A 13,464-nucleotide genomic window follows, 5' to 3' on the forward strand; every position below is an offset into this window, starting at 1 on the left:
AAACTGGATGTGCACCTGAAGTTTTCCCCCCATTTTTCCACATACAATTCGACCCGCCCTAATGTACATACATGTTTTATGAATGAAAAAGTATAAAAACCCCAAGGTTGGTAGAAAATATTACACCTATCCTAACAGTGAGGTCGTAACTTAAAAGTTTTTCCAACAAGGTCATATCTCAAATATTCAGTTCATAAGGTCGTACCACAGCGAAGTCATTAATAAAGTCGTATCTCAGAAGATCATCTTAAAAGGAAACCACTTTGACTTAAGTTAAAAAATCTCTGTGAGTTGTTAGTTATACAAAGGGAGGGTGCAACGCTAACTGAATTGATAATAGACGTCCAATCCGTTTGGGAGAAATCATAATTTATAAGATCGTATGCAAACCCTGTGATATTCGACCCACAAAGTGGCTCATATCTCTGAAAAGAGAAGACTTAAGGCTCACGATGGGCAAATTAACTAGACACTGCCGTCTGGCATCACATGCTTATAAGTTAGGTCTCGTCTGTAACGGCAAGTGCAAGAAGTGTGAGCTTCAGGAAGAAACGGCTGAGCACGTTCTGTGTTCGTATCCTGCGCTCGCCAGGTCCAGGCTCCAGCTATTAGAGGCGCCAGAGTTACTAGATCCCGAGGCAGCAATTGAGCTAGGTCCTAGAAGACTTCTAGTATTTGTCAAGAGTATGGAGTTATTATATAACTTAAGTCCTGACATCTGATTGGGGTTCTTTCGTTTGGTCGTCAAACTAATTTTGGTAATACTTTGGGCACACTCAGTATATGTGTGGCCTTTATAGACCAGCTAGTAACACCCAACCCAACTTGTCGGTGATACAAATGTTGAAAAGCATTGTCACCTAAAATAAAAGGTGGATTCCTTTAACATTTTGAGCATTGCGACTACGTCTTATTATTGCTACGGCTACAACATCTACTCTATCTCATTACTTATTAGGAGGAGGGTGAATAAATGCGATATATATTTCTATCCCGTGTCGGTATGTAAAAGCTCTGATTAAACTAAAGATTCGGCGCGTCCTCAGAATTCGTCATGAATGGGCTTCTTGCCTTTGGAAGATTGGAAAAACTTCCTTAAGCTTCCTGCATATTGGCAACTGGTATTTTCAACACTGCTCTACGAAATATCAATTCCCAGTTTCTGCATCAGCATCATACCTGATGACAAACTAGTCTTGATACACACCATAATCGTACAAATGCAAAACTAGTCAGTATATGCATCAGGGACACTCTAGCCTTCTTATTATTTCGACTTTATCCCGGAAAAAACGGACTATTGTTTGCCGATAACTGCTCCCTATACAACATTCACCCCAGTCATTCCTCCGAGAAAGGAGTGGGAAGAGGAATTATCTGGGGCATGGGACCGGTTAACTTGTTCACGGATGGGTCGCAGTTGGACGGAAAGGTTGGAGGAGGGGGGGTCCTTTGTCAAGAGCTAAATGTATGCCGCAAGTTTAAGTTGGCTGATCACTGCAGTGTATTCCAAGCGGCAGTTGCTGCGATTAAGGATGCGGTGGATGAAATGTTATACCGTGCTACTACGGTTGGGGAATTTAACATTTACTCTGATAGCCAAGCGGCTATCAAGGCCTTGAGCTCAACTACAGTGCGATCGAGGGTAGTCTGGGGGTGCCTGACCTCGCTTGCGATGGCATCGAATTATTTTACAATTAAGATTATCTGGGTCCCAGCCATAGTGATATCCAAGGTAACTGTCAAGCCGATCTCTTAGCCCGCATCGGTACAACTGAACTGGATCAAGATGGGTGTAAGGATTTCGGGATTCCACTGGCCACTTGTGGATTGCTCCTCCATAGTTGGGGCTCGAGGCAGCTCAGCAAACGTTGGGCGGATACCACGTCTTGCAGGGTAGCAAGACCTTTCTGGCCGAAAGTGGATGGCAGGAGGTCTGCTGAAATAAACGGGTTCGCTAAGGCTCTCCTATCAATGGTCATTGGGGTTTTCACAGGGCACTGTCCCACAGGTATCCGTGCGGTACGTCTCAATATACTGGAAACTCAATTCTGCTGCAGCTGCTTGGAGGATGATGAGGTGCAATCACCAAATCACTTTATGCTTGATTGCCCAGCTTTTGCCAGAACTAGGCGAAAGTACTTAGGTCGCGATTCACTTGGATCTCCCGAGGATTTATCCATAGTTGAGATCGGTATCATTCGGAGCTTCATCGTTGCTACTCAACGATTCTCTAAGTAGCTAGATCTAAGTCACCGTTATTTGTTGTATGTGGTATCGCAACGGACCTTCGTGTTGTCCAAGTGAGCTTTCTTTATCAGGGCAGCTACCACCTAACTTAACTTATCCTATGCATCAGGGTCTTACCAATTAACACATTAGACAGCCTCTGTGCCTGCGTTATACCAGATGGAATACTAGTTAGTATATGCACGAATATCATACCAATTGACATACTAGTTAGTTTATGCAACAGTGTATTGATAACAGGATTAGACTTAGGGTCTCCCAAATTTATGTAGAACAACCGGCTAAGTTGGTACGTACCTCAAGGCAGTGCTTACGGCGATGATTCCTTATCTCTCTGGGAGGTCGGATTATATCAAAGAGTTGTTTGCACTGGGATGCCCCGCCAATTTAGCAAAAACTGCCTATTCGGAATTTCACAATGCCCTTTTAGGTTGAGCTCGTTTGCTTCACTATGTAGGTGGTGTGCAAACATCCCGTTGAAGTTCTTAGTGCAATGTTTTGGCACGTCTGAATCCTTTTTCAGTGGGTGCTTTTTAAATCGGGCGGTTGCCCGGAGGAGCGTACTACATGAGCATCCGACCAACTGCTTTGCAAGTTTTTCTTGCGGCTTTGTACTTAAGATATAACTTTGGAGGCATGTACCTTAAAGGTAAAAGTTCTGTCGAGCGTTACACCTAAGATCTCCGGGTGACTAACAGTTGATAGTGTAACGCCATCGACGTAATTGTTCAATATTTACGGCATCTGTTCCTTGAACCTTTTATACAGAGTGGCCGTGAACTTGGCACGAGGTGAAAAAAACATAAAGACTGGGTAGATAACTTTGCTTTTCGAACAAATTCGTCTCCCGCGGGGCCAGGGCCTGTTGCCACTTTCGTGCAGTCATCGACATAGGATATCTTAGTAGTTCGTTCTGGTGGTGAAGGGAGCTTTAATATGTATTAATTCAACAGACTTGGGGATAGGACGCCACCCTGCGCGACTCTTTGTTTAATTCTCCTAGGTTTGAAGGTTACGCTCTTAAATTGAATCGATGCTTGCCGACCACATAGATATGTCTGGGAGTAGTGCGCGTTGGTTGACTTAGCCAAACCATTTTAACAGGTCAAGTGCGACGAGCATCGTCCTTTTATGGTGTTTTGGGTGGTTCAGTTCGCAATTTATAGGGGTGTTTATGGCGTTTAGCACTATGTTAGCGATATGAATTTAGCGGAAGCCATGCTGATGGATGGCTAACAATATTGTAGAAGTATTTTTACTGAGATTACATATGGAACTATTCTAATAGAAAGGTCGTAAATTAAAAGTTTTTCCAACAAGGACATATCTCTGAAATTCAGTTGATAAGTCGTCTCTCAGAAGTCCGGTTTAAAAGGTTGTAACTGAACAAATAAATTTTCCACCGAAATATAAAAAGTAGTCACCCTAGTGACTGGGAGGCTAAATTAGGGTAAATCATTACGCTGAGATATGACCTTATCAAAATAATGCCAGAGATACGTCCTTGTTAAAAAAACTTTTATGTTACGATCTTTCTATTAGGATAGGTGAATATAGCGAAGAGAGCATAAGCACATAAACCTAAATGAAATTTGAATGCGCAACTTATTCTTCAATTTATATTCGGGCTTTACTTGATGAGAGGGGTAACCGTCAAGGTGATTTATATCATTGCGATAAAATACTCAAGTTTGGAGCACCCAGGGAAATCAAGTCTTCCTCCACCTGTTTTTACAACACAGTGGAAGCCTTTCTTGCCACTGCACTCTAACTCTGCTACCGAACTTTTGCAGCTGGAGCGTTTTCATTCATTCGCTTAATATGACCTAGCTCGCGTCTTTGCGCATATTTCTCTTTACTTCCGTGTCCCGTTTCCCTATACCAAATATTCCAAAAAAAAAAAATACATTTACCTACATATCTTACACGTTTTTATATACACAAGCGCACATACAACTTTTAAATCGGTATCTTAGCGAATTCTTTATCATGGCTGTTGCAAGTAAAAATAAAGAAATGCTGGCATTGTTAAAAACAAAGTGCAGCCTGCAGCGCTAAGATACTAAATGGCCACAACGTTAATTGAACTTTTTTTTGAAATGTTGGCAAACTTTTTAATATTTCATTTATTGAATGTGTGTACATTAGACTGGGTTGGTTCCCATACAAAAAAAATCGCAAATGTCCGCCCCTAAATTTAAAGATTATGGTAAGAGGGTTTCGGAAAAAAATTTTTGTTTTTTTTTGATTCTTCGAAATACAGCCGAAAAGGTTTTTTCGTTGTAACTTGGTTATTTGACGTCCGATTTTTAAAATTGATATGTCATTATTTTGGCCTTGAGAAGCTTCACTTTTCTTTCTAATCTTTAAATTTAGGGGCAGCCATTGACAACTTTTTTTTCGACCCAGTCTTGTGTACATTATGGTTCTGGCTGTATTTATACATTTCATGAAAATAAAACGGTATATTTAGTTTGTCACGAATCTCAAAACTGTAAGTTCTTAAAGAAGAAGAGATGGAACCATCAATAAGTATACTGAAATGATCAGGATAACGATTTGAGCTGATTTAGCAATGTCCGTCTTTTTGAAATCAAACTATCCCTTACATTTTTGAGATATCTTGATGAAATTTGGTCAGCGGGTATATTTTGGTGTACGACTAGTCATTTATCGGAACCAACCGGATCGGACAACAATGTGCGCTACATATGCGTCCCATACAACCGTGTCCACAGAAAATAGGTTTTTTTTGTCATGTATTTTTCAATATATCAAAGAGTGGCACACAGTGCTGTTGAAATCGGTCATATATGTATAAAGCATATATCCCATACAACCGATTGTTCAGATGAGAAACTCTTCTTAATTTCAACACGTTTTTTATCAGCTTTAACAACTTCCCTGTCCAATGAGTCATATGTGACTCACGAGAGCGTATTGAAATAAGTTCATGAGTAGCACGTGACTCATTTCTATATGAATCTTAGAGAAGCTTCCCACACGGCATTTAGATGATTAAATTTTGAATTTCCCTACATATAAATACAATTTGATTCTTCTTTCTGACTAAATAATGAGTTATCATACAATTGAACAAAAGAAATAATCAAATATGAATACCTTTGATGATCAAAAACTGAAAATCATTTTTCGATCACGTTTTGGAATCATTTTTGAAGTCCTTTGATGATTAAATTTTAATATTTCATAAAAGTAAACAAAAAGAATAATCAAATATGCTTACCTTTCGATGAACAAAAACTGAATATAGTTTTTCAATCACATTTTGGAATCATATTTGAATCAAATGTGTTTACTTTAGGTGATCAAACATTTATAATCATTTTTAATTCACCTTTCTGAATCTTTTCTGACTATATTTGTTAACTGAATAATGAGTTTTATACTTGTTAAAATTTTACTTTTCATTGAAAAACTTATTTTTTTCACATACACACATTTTTTCAATCATGAAGTTCAGAAAAAATATATATATTAAATTTTTATTATTAAGACAATTTAATGCAAATGCTGCTCATGCCCGAAGATTTCTCCAACCATTTCTCCACCTTCGGCTTCCCAGATAATACATAATAGTTGGACAATACAAAAGTTGTGAGCTATTTGACCAGGTAAGTGAAATTCTCTTGACATATGTACCTGGATATGACTTCAACATCCCGTACCGTATCGTATTTTAAGATATTGACGATCATAGCTGATGTTGGATGTTGTAGTCGCAGGTGAATATCGGTCAAGTTTGTTTGCGAGTGACCTGTGGTTCAAATAGCTCACTTCCGCATGCTTTATTCCCCTGATGAAATAAGATTATTATGTAGTATCTTATTTTGAATGAGATATGAAGAATAAATGCATCATAATCGCATTCAAAAATGAGTCAAAAATCTAAACCAAAACGATTGAAATATATTCACGAATATGATCAGAAAATGGCTGTGAAAAGCAGTCAAATATTACTCTAAAACAATTAAAGCTCAATTTTACAATGATATCAAATATGAATAAAAAGCGTTTCGAAATATGAATCATAAATGATTATACAAGAATAATCACATTTATGGTACATTTTTCTCCCGACGATACGCTAATATTCGAACAGAAAATGCTTTTAAATTTGAACGTTTTTAATCATCTTAGGGTATGATATTTGAATATTTTTTGATCAAAATTTTCAAAAAATGCTGGCTGGGTAGCCTTTTATTCGGTAGGAGAACATGAAATATATAAACATTAAATACGAAAGATAATGTTTTTATTAATTTAAATTAATAAAATCAAGCGTGTCTTTCATTATAACATTCCAAACAAAAGGCCTTTTTACACATTATGCACTTGCTTTGCTTTCCTAGCCAATTCTCCCTGATTTTTCAATTTGATGTAGCACCCATTGCATCTTTTTCGAACGAGTTTGTTGTTAATATTTCGTGGAATTTCTTGCAGGCTATGTCCAGGAAAATGATTTGAAGTTTCTGAAGCGCTAGAGGAAATTGAAGGCCTTTAAGAAAGGTTATGTTCAACCGTTAATGCAGCTGGTCATAGAAATATCGGACTAGATATTCTTGTACTTGTAAAACTGTCAACTTAGGTATGTCTACCAATTCGTTGTAAACGCATCTAGTATTGACAAAAGCGACTTGAAATAGCAAATCAATTGCTATCTTCTTATACCAAGTTAAACTTTTACGTAACGAAGAATGGAAAGAATGGAAAGAAAGTTGATCCGAAATATCAATCTCTTTTTTGCTTCATTATAGTCAATTATGGCATCTGGTTTTATAACATCGCCCCTTTTTGTACGCATTTCAGACATACTATCTCCATGGCATGTTGATACCATCAGTACGTCACGTTTATCGTGCTATTTTAGTACAGTATATATATTATCTTTTTGTCTAGCTATTTAATGGCCTCTCTTTGGCTTCGCTTTTACCACCTCCTCTGGCAAATTCCTTTTATTTTTACGTAAAGTGCCAACCAAATCAGTTTTGCCACTTTTTAGGTACTCAGCTAATGGCAAGCTTGTATAGTAGTTGTCAGCAACAACAACACGACCTTCATCTAAAAGCGATTCTATGAGATGCACTACTGTTGATCCAGGTTTATGCAGACCTTCTAACTACTGCGACCTTCCATCATAAACCTGGTAGGACCATGTGTAACTATTTCCAGCACAGGCTTTATATATTTTCATGCCAAAGCGATTGGTTTTTGCCAGGTTGTAGGTTTTTATAAGCAACTTTCCATGAAACTTCACCATAGATTCATCAACTACTATAATATCGGAAGGTACATATAGGCTGTGAAAATTATTTATCACCTTATGAATAAGTGGCTCTATTTTATGAATTCTTTGTTCTCCAATAACGCCTATTTGGACCTCTGTAAAATGCCAACACCTTAGAATTGTGGAGAAACTGTTGTATGACATATTTATTCTGTGCATAAGAGGATTATAGTAAAGCACGTCCAATTTCCAATAGTGCTCGATTGATGGCTTAGGATTCAAACCCATATACATAATGACTCCAAAAAATAATTTCAACTCCTCTCTGCTGACATCTTTCCACCTCGTCATTCGACTAAATTGTGCAGTGCGTACTTTCTTCAATAACTGAGCGTAATTCAATTCTTCAATTAAATCATCAGGTATAAAATAAGAATAGATTTTCTCCAAACTAATTCTTCCATCTTCAGTATTAGCGGAAATATTTTGTACACCGTGACTACCTGTAAATATTTCTCTCCCCAAAGGTAAAACATCTCTATTCCATTGCAAATTCGCTGCGTTAGATGTCGAAGAGGCTTCCAATGGTCGTAAAGGCACCTCACTTATATTTTTCCTAGTTGTTATAATATTTGCAATTTCCTCTGTATCATCGCACTCTTCATCTTCATCACTAGGGAGGTATTCTTCACCACTTCCATCACTAAAATTTTCATCATCAGAGTTTTCTAAATATCGTATCAGTTCTTCTGTCGTAAATATTTTGTTAGCCATTTTCTCCAATTTTATATACTTCTAACTTCAATTAAACACACAAGCAAACCAATACACGCTTTTGACTTTTGACTTTAGATCATAGAAGAGAAGAACAAGACGGTCGTTTTGATACGTGCTCCGCTTAAGCTAAATCTTTACAAGATCAGCCTATCCACTGGAGAATGGAGTGAATATTATAGTGCGAAACGCCAATATAAACGGCTAATTAAGATAAAAAAAGCCAAGTACATGGAAAACAAAATCAACCATAGTGCTGGTGATAGAAGGTCATGTGGAAAAACTTGAAAAATTCCATAAGCATGGCTAAAGAAAACAATGGTATTAATCAAATTAAAATAAACGACCTACTCTACACAGAGGAAAATGAAATAGCGCAGTCTTTGAATAACTATGTCATTGATAGTATATTGGAGATTAGCATGAATATTCCTACTTCTTTTAGTAATGAAGGTACTATAGATGAGCAAAATGGCCCTAATGTTTTTAAGTTTCAGAAAGTATCCACTTCAGAAATAGTTGATATAGTAATTAAGTTTAAAAATAAAATTGGAGGGAAGAAACTTGTGTCGGAAGGAGTCGTTAAAGACTCCATAACGTATACAGGTTTTTTCTATTCTCAACTTGTTAATGAGAGCTTAGATAAAGGTCTCGTTCCTAGTTTATGGAAATCTTCTATAGTTGTGCTATTAGAAAAAGTTAAAAATATCATCAAAGCTGAGGAGATAAGACCCATTAACACGTTACAATGTGATGAAAAAATTTTGGAAACAGTGGTAAAAAATCAGCTGGTAAAATATTTAGAAGGTAATGTAATTATTATACCTCAACAATCTGGTTTTTGAAAGAAACATTCCTATGAAAGTGCTTTGAATTTGGTTGTAGCTAACTGGAAAGAAGACTTAAGCAGGAAAAAACACATATTAGCTGTGTTTTTGGATTTCAAACGTGCATTCGAGACGATTGACCAAAACTTAATGCTGAAAAGGCTTTCTTACATTGGCGTTTCTGGTATAGAACTAAAATGGTTTCAAGACTTCCTAATTAACAGATACCAAAGAACAGTGATTGGAACGTCCGTATCGGATAAAAGGAAGGTACCCGTTGGTCTACCTCAAGGGTCTGTGCTGGCACCCATACTGTTCAATATATATATTAATGATATAACTAGCTCCATTAAGCACTGTGAAATAAAATTGTTTGCTGATGATACATTGCTGATGATAAGTGGGAACAATATTACTGAAATATATGCTAAGCTGCAAGAAGATCTTAACAGCGTTTATGGTTGGTTATGCGTAAACAGACTAAAAGTGAATGTCACTTCATGAGTACATTTTAACACATTTTCAACATTTTATCTTTTGCTTACTTCTAAGTTTTCAATTGAAATTGTCAAGCGTTTAATTCAATACTGTTTAAATATTACTTTAAAATTGATGACTGCTTATGTTGTTTATATCGTGTATTACATCTGAGATTTAAGTGTCGGTATATTTGGTCTGTATAATTGTTTAATTTGTAGACTGATAAATAAATAAATAAATAAATAAATAAAACGAAATTTATGGTTATATCTAGACGCAATTTTCAAAACAGTGAGCTACAAAACTTAAATATAAATAACGAACTAATTGAAAAAGTCAGCACCATAAAATACTTGGGAATAAAAATAGATGATAAGCTGAATTTCAACGAGCACGTGGATTATACGGTAGGAAATATAGCGTGTATAATAATTCACTATGCACCTTAAATTAATAGCACAACAACTCCTTGACTTAGAGTAGATAGAAAAGGTATTATTATTTTATTTCACTTTTAATACATCGAATAGAAAAAAAGGATGAATAACAAAATATAAAATTAAATATTTGCGCGACGGCGGGCGGGCGAGTAAACTGCACGAATGATGCGGGCACGTTCGATGCGTGTGGTTGGGTAGTTTTAACTAAACTAAAAAACTGAGAGTGAGCGCGTTGGTGGTTGGTAAGCCACAGCTGAGCTGCACTGCCTGCGCTTGGCCGCACTGGCCGGGTGTTGCCAGACGGAGCGGGCGGACCTAGTCCGAAAATTGGATCATGTCTTCAACATAGCGAACCTGCAAATATTTAAATAGAAGTTATAAAATCATCGTCTACAGATCTATAATCGAACATCATTTTATTTATTGCCCAACTATATTTTTCATCTTACGAGATAGTCAGATATACAAGCTACAAAAGCAACAGAGCCGAGCTATGAGATTCATTCTCAAAAAACGGTATGACACACCTATCAGAGACATGCTATGCTCTCTTAATTGGCTTAGCATTAGACAGAAATTTTTTTATTATACCATAAAATATATTAAAAACATAATAGAAGGAACTTTGCCTGCGTATTTGAGGACTAATATAAAATATGTAAAAGATATGCACTCGGTAAATAATCGTAATAAAAATGATTTTAATCTGCCGGCTTATAAAACTGAAGCAGACAAATGTAATCTGTATTATAAAGGTCTTAAATCCTATAATGAACTACCGAATGATATTAAATCATGTCATTCCAATAAATTTAAACAATAATTGTACAATTATTGCAGAACACTACCAATTTAGTGTGGACAGGCGGGCTTCCATAGCATCGATAGAAGTGCAGCGAAACTACTGCTATGAAGCGCCAAGACTTCCAAGCTCTTGTACGCATACAAAAAAGGTTGTCGAAGCACATACTGAAACGCATCACTCGATTAACTCAGTGCATCGCCGTGCAGATGTTGCCTTCGCGCTTTACTAACATGCGCAAAATGCCTACATATCACTCAAGCACAACACTTTGTTCGCATGATCTGGAAGTCTCCCATCCATAGTACTCCAAGGTAGGACATAGATGTAACTATTCTAGATTGCATAGTCCAGAAGACAATTATAAACATGTAAAATAGATTTAAGTTAGGCTTAGGAAAGCCGTAATCAATAAATACATTACATTTTTATACTCAGTTGAGCAGAGCTCAGTGGGCGTGGTTATAGTCCGATATCGTTCATTTTAAATAGCGATCTGAGATGAGTGCCCAGGAACATACATACCAAATTTCATCAAGATACCTCAAAATTTACTCAAGTTATCGTGTTAACGGACAGACGGACGGACGGACGGACGGACGGACATGGCTCAATCAAATTTTTTTTCGATCCTGATGATTTTGTTATATGGAAGTCTATATCTATCTCGATTCCTTTATACCTGTACAACCAACCGTTATCCAATCAAAGTTAATATACTTTGTGAGCTCTGCTCAACTGAGTATAATAATATTTTATAATTTATATTGACATTACTCAGTTAAGAACTACAAAAAACTAGTGGACGTGGGGCATTCTCAAAGCGCTTTGTATGGGGACAGGGAAGTTGTTAAGCTTCAATTTTCACCAAATTATTACGTACTAGTATCGCCCTCTGTCGGAAATTCGGCCAATTCAATTTCTCAGATAAGGGATATCCAAATTAAAGCTTTTATGGAGATTTCCATACATGGGACCTACACATTTCTCTTTATTTGAGATGTGCCTTTCGCATAATTTCTACTGCGCTGTACAACACGGTGTTTATGTGGAGTAGCTCCAAACCAAATTTGACTAACCAGACGTTTTGGTATTTCAGCTTTTGTACAAAAAAATTGTAATAGCATGTTTACACTCAAAGCCGAAGTAATGCTAATAGAATTATATGTGTGCACACTTTCTATTGCAAGACTTCCCATATAAGCAATATTCAGCGAACACCGGCGTTGCCGATTTCGTGCTTACGGATATACGAATGGAAATTTGACTTTGTATGGTAGGTGCCACACATCTCCTTTCAATCTAGCCTACTTAATTTCGTTAAAACTTTGACATTATCAATATTTACAGCTATGCCGAGTTCCAGTAATATGAACTAATCGGTACGGGATATACGCGATGTGGCAATGAAACTTGTATGGGAGGTGCCACACTCCCTTTTCTAATTCCTCCACTAACGCAATATCAATGTTGCGCATCTGCCAGCAAAGTATCGCTGCCCCGGTAATGCTACCCTTAGAGATAAAAAAGCTAAGACAGAATAGACAGATAGCGCATGCAATTTTTACCAAAAAATTCGGCGACAGACGGAAGGTTTTAAGTCTGTGGCAAACTGCTGTAAGAACGAAAACGGCGACCCTGTAATCGATGTCTAAAGAGTACTTAGATAATGGAGAGAACAATCTTGAGAGAATCGGGACAGGGAGAAGCATACATCTATATTGGGTCCCAGAGCATATGGGTATAGATGGGAATGAAAAAGCGGATGAACTAGCTTAAAAGGGCGTATCCCTTGAAGCTTGCTCCGTAGACGTCCCAATTAGATTGGGCGAGAGTAAGAGAAGACGAGAAGTGCACATCATCGACCAAGCGGGAAAGGCGTGGGTTCAAGCGCGGGGCTGTAAAATGTCGAATATTATGTGTAGGTCTTACAACCTCAGACTAAGCAAGTTGCTTCTATCATTAAAAAGAGAAGACTGTAGACTCATGATGGGTATTCTGACTGGACACTGTCTTCTGGCGTCACAAGCCTTTAAATTAGGCTTGGTCAGTGATAGCAGATGTAGGAAGTGCCGGAGGAGGAAACGATGGAACAAGTTTTGTGCCCGTGCCCTGCGCTTGCCAGGCCAAGACTCCAGCTATTGGGAGTAATACAGCGGTCAGATCTAGAAGTAACAAGTGGCTTAAGTCCTAGAAAGCGTCTAGTATTTGCCAAGAGGACGGAGTTCTTTTATAACATACGTCCTGGTTTTTGATAGGGTTTTTTAGTTTGGTCGTCTGAGGTCCACATGGACTGGCCAGTTCAAATTAACCTAACCTATGGAGGGAAAAATTCTCTGCTCTCCTAAATGGAGATAACAATGTACCATACAGGGGTGATGACAGCGATCCCGCAATCGATGATAATGGAATTAATTTCCAACCACCCGATTATAACGGAGTCAGAATAGCAATAACCATATTCAAAAACAACAAAACCGTGGGCGAAATATTGACCATTAATCATCTAATTGGTATCAATGTCCAGTGGTAAATTTATCGTCGACCAGATTTTCACAATGCGACAAGTCTTGGGAAAAACCCGCGAAAAAAAATTTCCACACATGATCTCTTCGTCAATTTTACAGCACGAAAAGGAGTTGT

Source organism: Eurosta solidaginis, chromosome 2, assembly GCF_040869045.1.
Source record: "Eurosta solidaginis isolate ZX-2024a chromosome 2, ASM4086904v1, whole genome shotgun sequence".
Classification (NCBI taxonomy): Eukaryota; Metazoa; Arthropoda; class Insecta; order Diptera; family Tephritidae; genus Eurosta; species Eurosta solidaginis.